General features: G+C 35.5%; 1 long non-coding RNA gene across 2 annotated transcripts in view; it reads right to left on the bottom strand.

The window, feature by feature from the left end:
- LOC118355574 (uncharacterized) overlaps positions 1-17963 on the bottom strand; it is a 55501-nt gene extending 37538 nt beyond the window's left edge. Inside the window, exons 1-2 of one of the 2 annotated variants that reach the window (XR_007412224.1) lie at positions 17819-17963; positions 13061-13279 (exon numbers count right to left, since the gene is read on the bottom strand). This is a non-coding gene — a long non-coding RNA (uncharacterized LOC118355574). Of the gene's footprint in view, positions 1-13060; positions 13280-14250; positions 14414-17818 lie in introns of those variants that run through there. The other variant, XR_007412223.1, reaches the window with a different exon arrangement.
- Positions 17964-18353: the final 390 nt, after the last annotated feature.

Below are 18353 nucleotides of genomic sequence, written 5' to 3'. Positions count from 1 at the left end.
AATTTATCAGTTTCCTGAGGGTGATAAGGAACCCAGACTCTCCATCATCTAGTGACCTTGGATGCTGTAGTTTGGAAGCACTCAGACATTTTGCACTCATTGCCCATCTAACATCAATAGCAATAACCATGTCTTTAGTTCTTAGCACTTTCAGCTGAATTTAGTATGTCTTTAGTATGTTTGATTGAGTCAAGAATGAATAGGATGGTCACATTCTGTCAATCCTGTAATTTCTCTTCTGTCCAGCCTCTGTGTTTTAAGTAGAAGAAAACATCCTTATGATCTGTTACCTTTATTTATCAAATAACCGAAGAAAGATCCCAAGAACTATAACTAGGTCTTCACATTTCTTTCCACTTTGTTCATCCGTAGAGTTCACACAAAGATTCACTCTCCTCAAACTAACCAGAAACAATGAGGTCTATCTTTCCATATTGTTTATATTTCTTTTTTCACTGCTTGCTTTTAGCCCACAAGTTTTTCTCTCATGGCTCTAAACAAGGTCAGATTTACCCAAAATACCCATTACCCTTTTTGTAAATGCATGAAGTTATGCTATATGCTTACAATTGCTTCCCATATGAAATAAAATGCTACATTTTACTTCGTGTTAAAATCTCAACCCAAGTACCACATCTATTTCCAAAACCAATACACAAGCAAGGTAATTTTTGTTGTCAGTAACATAGATATTAAAATTACAATGTCAAATCTCAGATCAGAACTGCAACTAAGAAGTTTCGCCTATCTTATATATATTTTTCTTAATAAGATCAGCCTTCAAATCCTGAGGCCGTTTCTTTTCTTTCCTTTTTTTCTTCCAATACATGGTATCAAACTATCTTATTACCGAGCAAAATCTTCTTGATACCCTGAATTTTCACATTGGTTTCACATTTGTCACAAAAGGTATTTTTTTGTTAAGTAAGGTACTTTGGCTTAAATTTCTTATATATGATAGATAATATCTCAGCAAGATGTGAATGCATTTTAAATCATCCTTGGCGGTATAGAATGGCTGTGTCGATTACAACATTCAAGGCATTTATTCAGAATGTTTTATCTCATGTCTCAGGATTAGGAACTCAACATTGTCCTTTCAATTTCTATTTGTAACTCAACTTGAGAATTTTCTATCTAACATTAATTTCCTTGGCATTTACTTCTTGATTTGTCTATGATGTATAGTTATGATCTCTCTCAAGAACAATTCTAAATCTTTCTGATATTGTATATAATACTTGTATTATTTTTATTTCAAACATAATAAACTGAATAACTCTTTAAAGTTTTCTTAAATCATAATACTCATACATAAAATGCACATATGAGAGTGAATTTCAATGGATTTTTCACTAATTGAAAGCACCAGTAAAACCATCATACCAGAAGCACTCCTCATATTTCCATTTAGGTCCCATGAAGCAAACACCATCTATGGTTTTGACAAGGTGTATTCTGTAAACCTAAAATATAATGTTGATCTGAAAATCTATTTAAAAACCCAGAAAAATGTTGGCATCTTCCTCCATACTACAAGACCTCATCCAATTACATCTGCAACCTTCTGACAAAGACTATTATGACAGAAGGACACAGGCTATTATGAGAGAAAGACAATAATGCTTAGGAGGTGACAACTTGAGTCTGAGTCTAGACTCTGCAATTCAGTATGACTTGAAACAAATCAATTAAATGGCTGAACTTCTGGTTCTATATTAATATAATAAGTACAATGCATTACCTTAGATTTTCCTCAAGTTTGGTGGCAAAAACACAATGAAAGTGCCTTACATATTTTAAAGGACACTATAAACAGACCATTCTTTTGTTTATAAAATACAGGATTTCCACCAGTTCTATCAGTGCTGTAACTCTTAGATGGTCAACTATGCCTTCAAAACATTTCTGTGTTACAGAACACATTTTGTCAACACTTATATAGACTTGGTCTGAAATGAAATTTCATAATATTGACATCACTAGTAACAGATTTCTTAACTATGCCTTAACCATAATATTTCACAATTATTTAAGAAACAAAAGCCCTACTATTTTTTTAAATTACTTCATTACTGCTTATTTTCTACATGTGTTTTCAATAATACATCATACATTTTATCAGTATAAGCAAAACAGAGAGATTAATATATTATTACTTACAATTGCTGCAGAGTCATTGTCCCCTCCCTACCTAAAGGTTTTTATTAATAAATTTAAATAAGTGACACATATACTTCTGAAGGTCTTTTAATCTACATTTATTTTAGCATGAATAATCCTTACATGTAAAAGGTAAATTCACCTATCACCTATAAGATTTTATTCTATTGCATTCAGTACATGGGCTTTCATGGATGAAAAATGTGCTGAAATTATTATCTGCACTATTTGCTAAACATAGAAAATGAAAAAATTCTGTTTTGTGAAGAAATACATAAAATAATGATGCTATTTTCTATGTTTAAGATGAAAACACAAATATCCTATTAAAAGATAAACATAATAGAAAAGATAAACATAATAGAAAAGATAAAAATTAAAAATAGTATTGGCTGGTTTAACTTAAGACTAAAAATGCATTTGCATGCCATCTATCATCCAGTGCTTACCACATGCTCATAAACACTGTAGCATGCAGAAAATGCATAAGGAAGCCATTTTTTCCTGGTGATTTAAATTTGTTATCTCACTGTAAACTCAGCATTGAAGTTCCTGAGTCTGATTACTGAATTCTCCTTTGTCTCTAGATCCACAGCCCCTTTCTAACATCATCATTACTGCCTCCCTTTCCTAGTCCAGTGTATAAGATTTCTGCCTTCATTACTGGTTGGGTTTTAAGCTCTTTTTCAGGAGCCAAAACCTTGCTAGTTTTTTTTTTTGTTGTTGTTTTTTTTTTAAGATTTATTTATTTATTTTAGAGAGAGAGAGAGAGAGAGAGAGTGAGAGCATAGTGGGAAGGGCAAAGAGAGAGGGAGAAAGAACCTTAAGCTGACTCCATGCTGAGCATGGAGCCCAGCCCAAACTGGGGCTCAATCTCACACTCTGAGATCACAGCCCTGAGATCATGACCTGAGCCACAGTCAAGAGTCAGTCACTTAACTAACCATACCATCCAGACGCCTCTAAAACCTTGCTATTTTTTAGAGACCTAGACAATTGCCTCACCCTTGCCAGCTTCTAATTCTTAAGGTCTCAACCATCTCTTCCAGACTTTTTAGGTACTTATCATTCCCATCTTCTCTCTTTCTGATTTCAGAGCACCAACATCACTTAGAAATCCCCATTCTGAGACAAACAGAAAGACTCCTAACTCTGGGAAATGAACTAGGGGTGGTGGAAGGGGAGGAGGGCGAGGGGTGGGGGTGAATGGGAGATGGGCACTGAGGGGGGCACTTGACAGGATGAGCACTGTATTCTGTATGTTGGCAAATTGAACACCAATAAAAAATAAATTTATTTATTTATTTTTTATTTATTTATTTATTTTTTTAAATAAATTTATTATAAAAAAAAAAGAAAAAGAAATCCCCATTCTTAGGACCCAGTCATCAAATCTGACTTTCTTGGTTGTTAGCATTGTGTTAAAAATTATCCCCCTTTGACATCATGATTTGGAGACCTAAATTATCTCTAAAATTGGGCATAAGGTATGCAAAATGTTAATAAAACTGTAATATCCCTATAGACTTAGGGATTCCATAGCATAGCCCATATTCCAGAAAGAAGTAAATACTGGAATTTAAGGCAACAGAACAGTGCTGAAACAGATATTTGTAAGTCATGTCTCATTATCTTCATGATTTGGGCCAATCAGAAATCCTTTGAAAAGCTACATTATTCAAAATGGAAGCACCGCCAGGCCTTGAGCACTACGTAAATTAAATTCAGGCAATTTGAAAGGGTTTTGTTAGGCAGACAAATTGTTAAAGAAAGATAGAAAAAATTAAGGATTTTTCTCATGTTGATTACACATGGCTATCAAAAGAATAGTTTGGAAGCCAAAGGAGCTCTACATAAAATAATAGAAGTAATACAAAGTGAAATACAATTTAGTGCTTAATTCATTAGAATTTAAATAAATAAGGACAGAAGATTTCAGTCAAGGACTGATACTTGATCCTGAAAAAGAATTAGGAAGAGAATGCAGATGACTTCATGAAACAATGCACTCATCTGAATAGATGTATTGTGGCAAGAATCGGGGCTGAGTTCTTAAGGAGAATCAGCCTAACTATTTCAGCATTGTGCTGAGGGGTAGTAGGAAATTGAACTAACCTTGGAAAAGTAAGGCTAAATTAAGGACTACCTCAAAGGCCAAAAATAGAAGTTGTCAAAGTATGAAAACATTGATAGATTTAGAGCAAGAGAAAGATGTCTATCTTCACATATTACATCTACTTTATTTACTTTTTTTCTCTATTAAACTAATATTGATGAGTGTAGTCTAGGTCAGTCAAGCTCATATTAAATTATAATTGACTATAGCATAGAGTTCTTTGGTGGTAGTGTAGTAGAAATTTTGGAAGGGATTGTCAAGCAGATGGAGAATAAGTTCTCCACATCTGAATCATTGCTCTGATCTGAGTATATATTGTGATTCTGTGTCAGATTTGTTTAAAACACAGCTTTAGCAGGTTCAAATATTGCAAAGCACAGTTTTAAGTCATAAAAGCATAAAATCTAGATATGGAAAGGGAATTTTAAAGCTAAAAAACATTTCAGGTTGATGGCCACTGGCCTTAAAAATGCTTGGAATAAATTTGGGGTTCAATAAATCTTTTTGAATTGTTTAGAGAGAGATCTGAAACCCCCCTAACCAAAGATGATTTGCCTTACAGTACTTGGAAATAGAAGAGAAACTACCCTCTAGGTCTCTTATCTTTGGAAATTCTTATTGTTTAATTCTGACCCTGCATTCCACTTTTGATATCATGTTGCAGTATCATAGACTGGGAAAAATATATTTTATGATTTTAATTGTCTAATCCTAGAATAATGAGGATAAATCTCCCCATTATTTTGAAATCAAACAACTAATTATATTAATCATCATCTCTCAGAATTCATTTTTTCAAAAACATATATTTAATTTATGTCATACTAAATTTTTATGGTTATTCTTCTTTGTTCAAAGCTGATTTATTGATCAACTCTATTACCTTACCCAATTGCATTTTAGAAGATATGTCATCAACATTTGCATGTTTCATTAGTAGAACTGTCTTAATCCATCATAAAGGTGAATTATTTCTCCCAATTTATTCTAAACTCAATGGCATCACTTTTTAAAAGCACATTGTCTATTACAGGCTTTGGTTATCGTCAAACTAACTCTTCTACATCTACATTCCTACTTACTGTGTTTTTAAAGACCTTTTAGAACTATATAAAAAAATTACTTACACCATCCAGCCATAACAATGTACTGGGTACAGTCTTATGTGCAAGACAGCAGATCAAATGCTGGAGGAGAAAAACAAAAGAAGGTACATTTGGAAAGAGTTGTGCCTTTGGAAAGAGTATTTTTAGGACTTGAGGTAAAGACATTCCAATGAAGAAAAGGCTTTGGAGCCCTTACAATACAGCCTATAAACGAGAGCAAATCAAATTCAGAATTAAAATAGTGTAGGGTATAGAAAGAATGTAGTGCATATGAGAGTTCATACACTACTGCACTCTTATCTGGCCTAATCCTACCGAACCAAGCTCTTCTATTATCATGAGACTTGTCTGTGTTTTATTAGATACTGTGTGTGTCACATGTTTACCCTGCTATAAGCCTTCTGGACTGTCTGATGATACTGTTTCTATATTCTCTGACAATTCTGACTTTAGCCTGAAGATTAATTCCCTGAATTGTCCCTCTCAATCTAACAAGCTTTCATTCCATTGTCATTGTATTGTTGCAAGTCCCAAATAGTTTATGGGTATCACAAACAAATCCAATACACTCACTAATTCCAACTTTAGTCATGAGAAAAATCTTACAACTCAGATGGGTATCGGTTGAGCCACCATGGACTGAAAATGCAGACCATGCCCTCTTAAATATTTGGATTGAAATTCACTGACATTTAGTGTCAATGGTAGGTTAGATTAGAAAGGTAAAGATACTCTTTCCAGAAAGTTATTGTTAAAGTATTCCTGTTTTTGTTGATCTAAGAAATTCCTTTTATACAAATATATTGTAATATTACCATGATTCTTTAATATTTGTTCCATCTAGCATCAATTTATTAATCAGAGGGACTGAAGCCTTAAAAGAATGTAAATACAGGCAAACATCATTTCAAAGGTGACACAGGGCAGTTCCTACAGGAATCTGTAGGGGTAGGAACTGCATATGTAGGGCAACTTCAACATGTAGGAAAGATAGGAAAACTTAGTAAGAGCATGAAGGTCCCAGGCCAGAGTCCAGCCACAAACACGGAGACATCAAAGAAAGGAAAGGAGAAAAGAAAGTTATCACCATGATGTAGAAGCAGAAAATCAGGAGGGCATGCCCCTAAGATAAAATTTACCTTTCTTATCAATTCTGCCCTTGGGTGATAGAAGACAATTTTAGTTACTTTTGGATTGGAATACAAGAGAAAAAAAAGAAAGCAAGTAAAAAACAAAAACAACAACAAAACAACAATATTCTTAATTTTTTTCTAGTGTAGGTAATACTGATCGCTTAGATGAGTCTGCTATTAATCTGCTCACTGCGGGCCCTTGGGAAGCTATCTGTTAATCATCAGACTCACAATTTTGGTTCAAGTCTTGATCTCAGGGTGGTGAGACTGAGCCCTGCCTTGGGCTCCCTGTTAGCAGGGAGTGCTTGAGATTCTCTTTCCCTCTCTCTCTGCCCCCCACCCCCCTCTCCTGCAAGAATATGCTCTCTCTCAAATAAATCTAAAAGAAAAAAAATCTGCTCACTGACTAAACCCTCACAAAACTTTGTGGTCATTCCCTCTTGGAGTATCAACTTCCCCCTGTAACTTCATGTGACTCTGAGCTAAACTTCCGGAATGGTCTCTGATTCTGAACTTTTTTTCTGAGTGCTCAAACACAGGCCTTTTAAAGGTATCATACCAAAAGTCGACCTTCTTATCTTCACTAAACTGGCTTCTCTTACTATCCTAAACTAAATCAGTGAATGGCACCTATAATCCTAAAAGTCTGATTAGCAGATAACTGTATTTGATTAGCCATTAATGATCATTTTTTAAAATTTTTTTTGAGATACTACTTTCCATTTATAATTTGCAGAAAGAGGTACTAATTTGCTATTTATAGGATTAATATAAGATTTTAAAAGTATGTTCATGCAATTAAAAAATGCTTTGAACTAAAGCAAATATCAAAGCAAACAGCCCATGCATTATGCACATAAGTCATAATTGTAAAATTGATACACAAATGACTGATTTAAAAACCCTGTCACAAGCTTTAGAATACCCTTTATATAGAGGTCTCTGCTATTTTCTTATCTTCAGTATTTACCTGTCTCTACCTCTGTAGTAGTATGCAATAGTCATTATTATAATCATTCCTTGCACATAAGTATACTGCATCACCCCCTTGCTTTTCCCAATGTCACTTGAAATTAACCCCTCTAATCATAGGTGTATAGATCATCACCATCCCCACTTATCTGCCTGACAAATGTCCCCTCAAGTTTTAAAATTCACCAAAATACATCTTATTGCAATGGTGTTTTATTCTTTTATTTTTTTAAAGATTTTTATTTATTTGAGAGAGAGAGCACATGTGTACACAGTCGAGGGGAGGTGGGGAGAGTCTCAAGCAGATTCCTTGCTGAGGCACAGAGCCCAAGTAGGGGCTCAATTTCATGACCCTGAGATCACAACTTGAGCCAAAATGAAGAGTTGGATGCTTAACGGATGGCCCAAACTACAACGGTGTTTTCGATTTCCAAGCTTATCCTCCCAAGTTCTAACCTTCAAAGACACATTTCAGTGTTTTACTGTATCTCTAGGCAATTGCCATAAAGCCTGAATTAGATTAGAAATGTAAAACATGTTTTTTAAGTGACTGATTATTTCTTTGATATTAGAAGTTAATATTTAATATGTTAGAGCTATAAATAAACCTTGTCTTTCAGCTCTGGATAATAGCTTCACCAAAGATTTCTGTTGGCTGTGTTTGCTTCTCAAACTTTATGATTACTATTTTTATTTTTTATTTATTTATTTTTTAAACTATTGACAATTTTTTAAAAAGATTTTATTTATTTATTCATGACAGAGAGAGAGAGAGAGAGAGAGGCGGTGACATAGGCAGAGGGAGAAGCAGGCTCCATGCAGGGAGCCTGATGTGGGACTCGATCCCAGATCTCGAGGATCACACCTTGGGCTGAAGGCAGCGCTAAACTACTGGGCCACCAGGGCTGCCCACTTCTCAAACTTTAAACAGAGGCTTATGCAAATCCTAAGCACCAACCATCTCCAGATGTTGCTTCCAGAAGCCAACAGCTCATCTTTATGGCCTAATCTCAACTCTAACTGCTTTCCATTACATATTCCCTCCTTTTAAAGAAGCCCTTTAATTTAAAAGTCAAGCATATCAAGCCTTCTGTCCTGCATCACAGGATAGAGGGAACATTATTCCAAGGCCTACAGCTTAATAGGTAGATGAGCAAATGTCCCTTCTCTCTCAATGTACTGTATCAATGATTTCTAAGGATAATTTAGTCTAACACTCCACAAGAGGCTGGAGTATTTGCCAATGGTTCTGTTTTCTAGAAGAGATGTCTAAGTTTCAGAGCACTGCATTGCATCAATTATTTATAATTTGTCTTTGGTGTTAAAAAACAAACTATTTTAGCTTGAATATGACTTTGAGTAACCTCCTGATATCTGTAATATTTCCTCAAAAATCATTTACGTGTATATATGTATACATATATTTTTAAATATGTTATAATGTTAAATATATAAGTCAAAAAGAAAAGACAGAGTGACCCTTAACAGAGGATCAATCAGACTACACTGGGCTTTTTGTTTGTTTTTGCTGTTTTAGGAATTACTGAGCTCATTTCATTCAACCCATTCACGGTATGGGGGTGAGGGATGATGATTTCCCCAAGATAGTATCAGAATGTCAATGTCCTACCCTTATTTATTCCTTCACAAGTTGTGGACACCCAAATCACTGGGTTTCAAAAGACAGAGCCATTCCAGGTTTCAAGAAAGAGTAACAGATTATTCTAATAATTGAAGCACTATTTGGCATGATTTGTAATCTATAAGATTTTCAAAAAAAGCAAAGAGTTCTTCTGGAGTAATACAGAGGAGCTAGAAGTTCTGCAAGTAGTGGAGTGGGAGACTAGGATTTCAAGTTAGAAAAGTGGATTGAGAAGAGGTATATCTATTCTGAAGTTCTAGATAAGTAATGCAAAAGAGCCCTGCAATCATTGCCATTTAATACTGAGTCAGAGTTTGGGATAGCTGATCAGTCCGTCTTCATTGCACCTGTGTGAAAAAAACCTCACTTAAGGAACACTGCATGGTTAGAACCCAAGGTCTCAGGCAATCTACTATTATGTAGAATAACCCATAAGAGAATAACCCCCAAAAAGAAAGATGTTCATATACTGATCTCCAGAACCTATGAATAAATTATGTTATATAGAAAAGGAGAATTAAGGTTGCTTAAATAATTAAGATTATTCATCCGCTATCCTTAATATATAGAAAGATTATCTTGAATTATGCAGGTGGGCCTAACGTCACCACAAGATTCCTTAAAAGCAGGTAAGAAAATTAGAAGAAAACCTGAGAGAGAGAGTGGTGTTAGAAGGACCTAGGTAATACTGCTGGGTTTTGAAGATACAAAAAAGGAAACATGAACTACAGAGAACAGAAGACCTCTAGAAACTAGAGAAGGCATAGAAAAAGATTCTTCCCTAGAGGCTCCGGGAAGGAATGCAACCCACCAACACCCTGATCTCAGCCTAGTGAGATCTGTGTTAATCTTCTAATCTACAGAACAGTGAAATAACAAATTTGTCTTGTTTGAGCCACTACATTTGTAGTAAGTTGTTACAGTGGTAAGAGAAAGCTAATATAATACAAATGCCAGAAATTTTTCCTTTGCCACCACCATGAGTACTTCATGGGGAATGTTTTGTTTTTTGTTTTTGTATCTCCACACAAGATGACTCTAAGAGCAAAGGAAGCCCTTCATCACTTAGCAGAATAGTACACAGAAGATGCCCTACGTATCCTTGGGACTGAAACCAAGGATGAACTACACAATCATAAGATAGTGATAGTAACACAAGGACACACTGGATGGAAATTTGCTCCTTGGCTTCACCCTACCAACACACAAATCATCTATCATCTGTACCCATTTTATTCTTCCCTGCATGGCAATCTCCACCAACTATCTAGAGATGACGGTTTGAAGCCCATTCCTTTCTGCCTCCATAGGCACTTGACTGAATTGATTACTTTTCCTTTCCATTGTGGATTTAATTCCTTCCTTCCTTCATCTGGAATGAATATTTCCTGCTGTGCTTTTTCAACATTATCAAGTGTCTTTCATCAGCAAGCAATCGACAACAACAAAAAAATCATCCTCTGTTCTCTATCCTATCTCTATTTAGAAACTTGGGAGGGGGGGATGCTTTCTATAATAGAAGTACTGCTACTCCATGGCTCCCTTTGTCATCTCTCTTTCTATTTTTATTTAAGTGACACCTAGGGTCATATTCCCTAAGGTGACCAATGACCTCTATGCCACTAAATCCAGTGGCCATTCTTAGAACTACTGACGTCTCCCAATGTCTTCAAACACTTCTTTATCAAACCATTTGCAAGAAACCATTCTCTATCTAGGAATGCTTTCTCTCCATTTCACCTGATCCTTAATGTTCACATCTCAGACTGGCACTTACACAGGGAAGCATTGCCCATCTGTTACATACCTACCACAATTGTGTTTTTAGATGTAGGCTTCTGATTATTTAATTAATGTCTGTCTTTCCTATGGGAATGTAAGCTCCTCAATGTCAAGGGCCAGGCTGATTTTGGTTACAATTATAGTCATAATTCCAAAAACACTGCTAAGAGCAATCTTAACATTGATAGGCACTCAAAAAAGTATTTGTTCAATGAAGGATAAGTTTAAAAATACATACCCAGGAAAAAAAAAAAGTGAGAAATCAATAACATTTACTGAGTAACAATATATGGTAAGAACACACTAATCATTTTGAAGGCTCATCTTACTTCATCTTTTAAATAACCCAATAAAAATACTAATTCCATTCTATGGGAGAAAAAAATTGAGATTTGTAGAGGAAATTCCTCCAAGGGCTCCCAAGTAAAAGCAGCAAAATCAAGACTTGGAATTTAGATATGCTTAGCCCCAAATCCACATGTGTGGTCTCATACTCATTCTGTCTTTAAAATTTTGATATTTTGCTCACCATGAATTTTTGCATTCATTTTAATTTCTTAAAAACATTAAACTATTGTTTCTCTTGATAATTGTGTTTTTGTTGCCCCCTGAAATTTTACACCTGAGGCAAGTACTTCCCTTGCCTTACTTATTACCCCATCCTAGTCTGACCCTGCACAAATTACAGAGTTTGATCAAAATGTTTATTCTAAGAGTAAGCTACATACGGAATTAAGCAATAGAGACCAGTCTCTCCGAGGGAAGATAGGAGAATCCAGTATTCTTAACCTGGATCAGAATGATGAGAGTGGGTTTCCTCAGTAAGGTAATGACTAGTGATCTGCAGAGAAAGTGAAAGGCGATTCTCTACCATGCCAAGGACAAAAGAGAAAGAAAATCTTGCAGGACTTTCTATGCAGACATAAGAATATATTTATGTTTGGCACAAACTACTTCTACCACATTCTGCTGCTCAAAGCAGGTCACAAAGCCATCCCAAACTCAAGAGGAGGGCAAACAGACTCCACCTCTTGACAAGACGAATTGTAAAGATACCAGGGGTGCATATTCAGACAGGAGAAAAGGTCCTGTCATATTTTGCTAATAATCTACCACAAGAAGCAACAGTAGTATTATAACACCATTGCTGGCATTGGAAAAATTAGCTCTTCATTTGTAAATATTTGGCAATTTGGTTCGGAAATAATAGTGTGTTGTTGTTTTATTTTGCTTGTTGATGCTTAGTAATGAACTTCACTTTGATAACTGTGGAAATCACATACTACAACATTCTAAACGTCTTCAGAAGAGAAGGAATGATTCTCAAATAAGAGACACTCCAGTTTTTATTCAGTTTGGGTTTTGTTTTTCCTGATAGGAGGAAAATCCACAACCATCTCTAGAGGCCTCTCTTGCCCATTTAACAGATTAGGTCAATTCATTCTTGGAGACATTGTAACCATTGCTTTGGGCATATTGTTTATGGTGGGAAAGGCCCTCAGCAGGACAGAAGTGATGAGATACCCAGCAGAGTCTGCCGAAGCCCTCTCTATTAAACACGTATTCTCTGAGCAACAGTAAATGTTTCCAAGGGTACGGAAAAATATTTTAGAACCACCTGGGAATGGATTAAATGCATGATCTTCTGGTTTTGGCTTCCTAGGCACATTCTTCCTGTCCACATCCAAACTAGGGAACAAGTTCTCTGGGTTTACTGCCTCAAACAAGGTTTCGTTATGAATGGAAATTGTTTTAGAAAAACTTGGGTTCTTCCCCTCCCCATGTATTGTTTATATGCCTGTTTAAATTCAAATTTGAGCCAGCAGCTTGGGAAATAAGAATATTTGAAGTGTATGGCAAAAGTTTCATATGCTGAAGGCTGATTTATCCAGAAGCATAAATGCTGAATTATACACCTCCCACTTACTCTAAATTGAACTGCCCACATCTTTGTGGGGCTGCCCACAAGGTGTCTAATGAGTTATATGCCAGGGCTTATTTAACAAGAAAAGAAACCAAATAGAGCGTAACTGAAACCTGGGTACATTTTGTTTTTGTTTTGTTTCAGAGAGCTGTCAGATATTCCAGTCCAATCTTAAAGTTGTTGCTTCCCTTTATTGCAAGTCGACTTCAGAATTTTAGTTACCTCTTGCTACAAAAGGTTTCAGTTTCCAGGGTGGCAGGAAGAATGAAGATCGATGGTTCCTGGGCCTGGTTGGTCATACCAATTTGTACTGCAATCTTGGTGCTGCAGTCTCTGAGATTTGAGTTTAAATGTGCGCCTTGCAGCTTTGGAAGAAAGATGTGGTCTGCATACAGCTGTAGATCAACACTGCCAGTTTATTCACAGGATAAGGCATCCAACCTGCTTGTGCACATGGGCATTTCATGGGATATAGAAAGGAAAAGAAAAGGAGACAAATAGAATGAGACAAGGAATGAAGGAAGAAACGGAAGGAAAGAGGAAGAAAGAAAGAGAAGGAGAAAGGGAAGAAGTGGGAAGAGAGGGATTCAGGGAGGTGACTTATTTGTTTTCTTAAAATGGCACAGTTACAGCTAAATCTTTCCAATAACCAATCATGGTTTGTTCACAGAAAAGAGCGTCAGTCGAACATAGAAATAATACTATCATTTAATAGTAATGCTTAATGAAAATTGAATAAGAATTCATCTTCTTTAATACATACTGAATAATAAACATGTAACCATTATTCCTACTGGCATATATTTGTAATTGGTCCAAATGACTTGCTCTTTAAAAATCTTGCCTCTGTGGAGCGCCTGGGTGGCTCAGCCATTGAGTGTCTGCCTTTGGCTCAGGGTGTGATACTGGAGTCCCCTGATCAAGTCCCCTGCAGGGAGCCTGCTTCTCCCTCTGCCTGTGTCCCTGCCTCTCTCTCTCTCTCTTTGTCTCTTATGAATAAATAAATAACAATCTTCAAAAAAAAAAAAAAAAAAACCTTTCTTTAAAAAAAAAATCTCGCCTTTGAGATATTGTCTTTCTGATTTGGTTCATAAATGCCCCATCCCATATTGCAGTTGAAAGGTTCATATAATTCAAACTTTAAATTTTTGTTTCTCAAATGATTACACTGAATTTCTAATGAAGGCCAGGCACCTTTCTTATTTTATAAATTTAAAAATGAGCAATACAATGGGTTAGGAAGTTCTAATTTTATAATGCAACTTTTGTAATAAATTTTATAATCCAACTTTCAATGATTTAGAATCTTGTTTAAACTGAGACCACTCCTACTTTACACACGTGATTGTTTTTAACTGCTCATTTCCTCTTCCCATGAAACCCTGAGGAAATGCAGTAAGAAATAACATCTATTTTTTGTATTGAAAGAAAAATATCTGCAGTTTATTTTTACAAATACAAAGCTTGACTTTTTGGTATTATGTGCATATTCAGACTGGGGATGCCTAGAGTTTGCAGGCCAGAATTTTCCTTGCTCAATGTTTGTTTGTTTATTTATTTCTTCAAGACAAATACCTGCAAAGAAAAATATTTTCTTTTAGGTTTGGATAGATTTAGTTTCAGTTAGCGAAATGCTAAAATAATGAATTAGTATGATCTAGAATAGATATATCATGTTTATTTTGTTTAAACAAGTGGAGCAGATTTTACACACTATCCACAGACTAGCCATCTTTCAGATGAGAAAAAAATTAGTTTTTGAATACTTAAGGTTAGACTTAATGTATTTATTTAATAAAGAGGAGTGTTCTGTGTTTAAAGTAGTAATTAGGAGAGTCATTCTTTTCTGTAAAACAAGCTGACAACCCCCTTTGGCTCTGTCTTACAGGTTAGATTATCCCATGATAGTAAAGAAGAAAGGTCATAGGAGAACTTAAAATGCTAAGTAGTCACATTTACCAGATAACAAATGTCTGCCCGCTGCACTCAGTTCTGAAGGAGAGAACCTTTATATATATATAGAGAGAGAGATAGATAAAGATGGATAGAGTGATGGATAGATAAAGATGGATAGATAGATAATCTCATACTTTCAGGTATTCTCACAGTCATTTTCCCATTCCAGAGATGAGGATAGTAAGGTACATAGGGAAAGGGTGTTTATCTTTGGTAAACAGTTGTATGCCATGATTAATTCCCAGTGATTTATGCTTAAGTAAACATTTCAGCCATTAACTTAGAAATATTTGCACAACCCATATTTTGCTAATTCACTCATTATTCTGTGTTTCTATATTCTCAGTCTCCAAAGAACCAGTTTTATTATTTGGTGTAATGATTTTTTTTTTTAAGATTTATTTATTTGAAAGAGAGAGAGAGAGAATGCAAGTGGTGGAAGGGGCAGAGGGAGAGAGAATCCTCCAGCAGACTTTCCCCTGATTGCATAGCTTAATGTGGGGCTTGATTCCAGGATCCTGAAATCATGACTTGGGCTGAAATTGAATTGGCCACTTAACTGACTAAGCCACCCAGATGCCCCTGGTGCGATGATTCTAAGAGCTAGTTTAAGACCTTTAGAGACCCTAAATAACTTACGAAGAATGCATTCTATACACATTCAAACCATGAATAGTACTAAACCATAAAATAAGTATTTGGAATTGCAATGTTTCTGATTCTTCTCAGAGACTTTGATTTTTTTAAATCACATATAAAATCATTTTCAAAAAAGATCTGGTGTTTTTGTTTGCTGAGCCCTAAGCACAATCTTGACCTCTTCTTGGGTGTTCCAGAGTGACAAATTATCGATTATCAACCCTGTAGTAGCAGCAGGCTTTTAACATTTAAAAGTTTCCTTTCTCCCCATATTCTTGGATATTTTAATTAGGAATCATTTTAATAAAAACATCTGAATTACCTAATACAGTCTTTAAACAACAGCCAAAAAAAAAAGTTCCCCTTAAAACGGAATTGTCAGCTTTTCTGAGTATTCAGAGTAGCTGCGTATATGGTGCTACTCTGAATTAGCTCTTTAGTTTTCATTAAAGCATTATATTGAATAAGTTAAATATCTCTGCTCCTAATTTAAAATGGTAATGAGAAGCTGAAAATCAGAGGCAGTGCAATGAGAAATACCAGGGACATACACGTCAAATTTAATAAAAGGATTCTTTATCCTTGGTTTAGCTTTGGCTTTATTCTTTTGACCAAAAAAGAACATTGGAATCTTGATATAAAAGAGAAGGCTATAAAGTGAAGTGTAATGACTTTAGAGATGAACGTATTGGTTCATGTATTACTTGGTATTGAAATATAAAATCTCTTAGAAAACCAATTTTTCAAAACCTATTAAAGAGACATAATTAATAATTCTACCTAAAACAATTTCTTTTTTGCCATTATTATTAGCAATATTATATGAAGATAAGCTTTAATCAAAACACTTTAATCAAGAATTTACCTGATGGCTTTCTTAGAGTGTTTTTACAACTTTATATATTTTACTGTGTGGTAAGTGATGTTTATTTCTATATTTAAACATTATTTGCTAATATAAAATGGCTTATCTAAGATTCTGCTTGAGAAAGTGAAAGGCATTACTTCCAAATCCTCCAGAAGACATAATCCACAATGTATTAAGGTATGTTGTCTTCAAACTGATCACTAGCATTATATAATATCTACATGTTTTAGAGACAGACTGAATCAAAATACAATGGTGTAATAAAGCATAGTAAGAAGGAGGTTAATTATAGTTTGAGATGTCAGTTTCTGTCTGACTGATGAAACCATTTCAACTGACACAAAGCATTAAGAGCTTGGAGTTGGGGCATAGGGAGGTGGATTATATGGCCACAAGAGGGCAGTAGATGGTCTAAACTAATGAACTGAACTGATGCATATGGAAAGATTACAGTAGTGAAGGTTTTTACTATAAAACCAGCCTTTTATAAGTTTTGGTCTCCCAAGTAGGAAGCATGAAAACACACAAGGTGCTTCTGTAATGCCTTATTTTCTCCCTTTCAATTAACAGAATAGGAAGTTTAGCAAAAGTAACTGGAGGTCACAAAAATGAGTAAATGGAAGCATTTGCTTGTACCACAGAAAAGAGGGTTGCATGTCTCACAATGCAGATTGAAAAATTTAGTTCTCAAGCAGCTAACATAATTTCTCTACCCTAACCTAGACCTTTCGTATAATTTCATATGATTTTCTTTACAATTTTGCCTCTGTGTTTCTAGCCAAAATCCTTAGAGCAATGGAAAGAAAATTGCAGTGAGAGTCAGGATACATGGTTCTAGAGCAAGTTATTTCAACCTATAGACCAACTAATCAAACTCTGTCATTTGACATAAAATATATAGGTGTTTATTTGTATTGCTTCCCATTACATAAGATATGAGGTTGGTCCATGGCGTCTTCTTCAGCTCTAATTTAAAAAATAATTATAATCCAGCACATTTGAATACATCTTAGGTTCTTTCTTCCTCATTCCATTTGTTATGTGCTATGCCCTAGGAGAGAGAGACGGGCTTCCACCCTCTGAGTGTGTGACCTGTCATCTTATATATCACCATCACACAGTTGGCCCTTCTGGATCATGGCTCCACAGGAATTGTTTCTGTGTCCCAATCTTTAGGCTGTGTAGCTGACCCAGCTCTTTGAAAGATGCTTCCTTACAGTGGAAATAAAGCGTTTCAGAGTGATTCTGTGTCTGCATGTGTCTCTGCATGGGCACATGTGTACACATGCATGTGAGTCTTGTTAGATCAACAGCCTATTTCTGGTAATAATGCTGCCTTACTCCAGATCACCATGACTCTACATTTCCAAGTCATTGTACACTGGTTCTTCACCCTGGTATCCCACACTCAGTCAGACAATACATCCAGGCACTTCTACCTTAAGTGCTTTAGCCCAGGCTGCTATAACAAATTACCATTAACTGTGTGGCTTAAATAATGCACATTCATTTCTTACAATCACGGAGACTGGGAAGTCCAATATCAAGATGCCTGCAAATTCTATGTTGTGAGGCCCCTCTTCTTTGTTTGCAGACAGAAGTAATCCTGCTGCATCCTCATATCTCTCTCATGTGTCTTCTCATAAGGTCACTAAGCCTTATTCATGAGTGTTCTCACCTTTGTGATCTAATTATGCCTCAAAGGTTCCACTTCAAGTACCATCACATTAGAGATTAGGGTTCCAACATATGAATTTTGGTGGAAGACAAACATTCATTTGATAACACTAAGCAAAGTCTGTGTGTGTGTTTGTGTGTGTGTGTGTATTATAGATGCACATATATCTCTATCTCTCTATCTCCACCTCCTCTTTCTTACTAATATTGTCATCATTCTAGTGTAGACCCTTATTACTCTTCTGGGCTCCTAAAACAACTCATAATTTATTTCCCATCATCAGGCTCTTTCCATCCTAATCCATCCTCCAGATAGCTGTCAGAGGAATCCTCTTCAACACGACTCTGATCATATTACTTGTCTCCTCAAAAACC

Source organism: Canis lupus, chromosome 8 (genome assembly GCF_003254725.2).
Source record: "Canis lupus dingo isolate Sandy chromosome 8, ASM325472v2, whole genome shotgun sequence".
Classification (NCBI taxonomy): domain Eukaryota; kingdom Metazoa; phylum Chordata; class Mammalia; order Carnivora; family Canidae; genus Canis; species Canis lupus.
The sequence above is the reverse complement of the archived record's forward strand: the minus strand, read 5'-3'. Positions and strand labels throughout refer to the sequence as shown.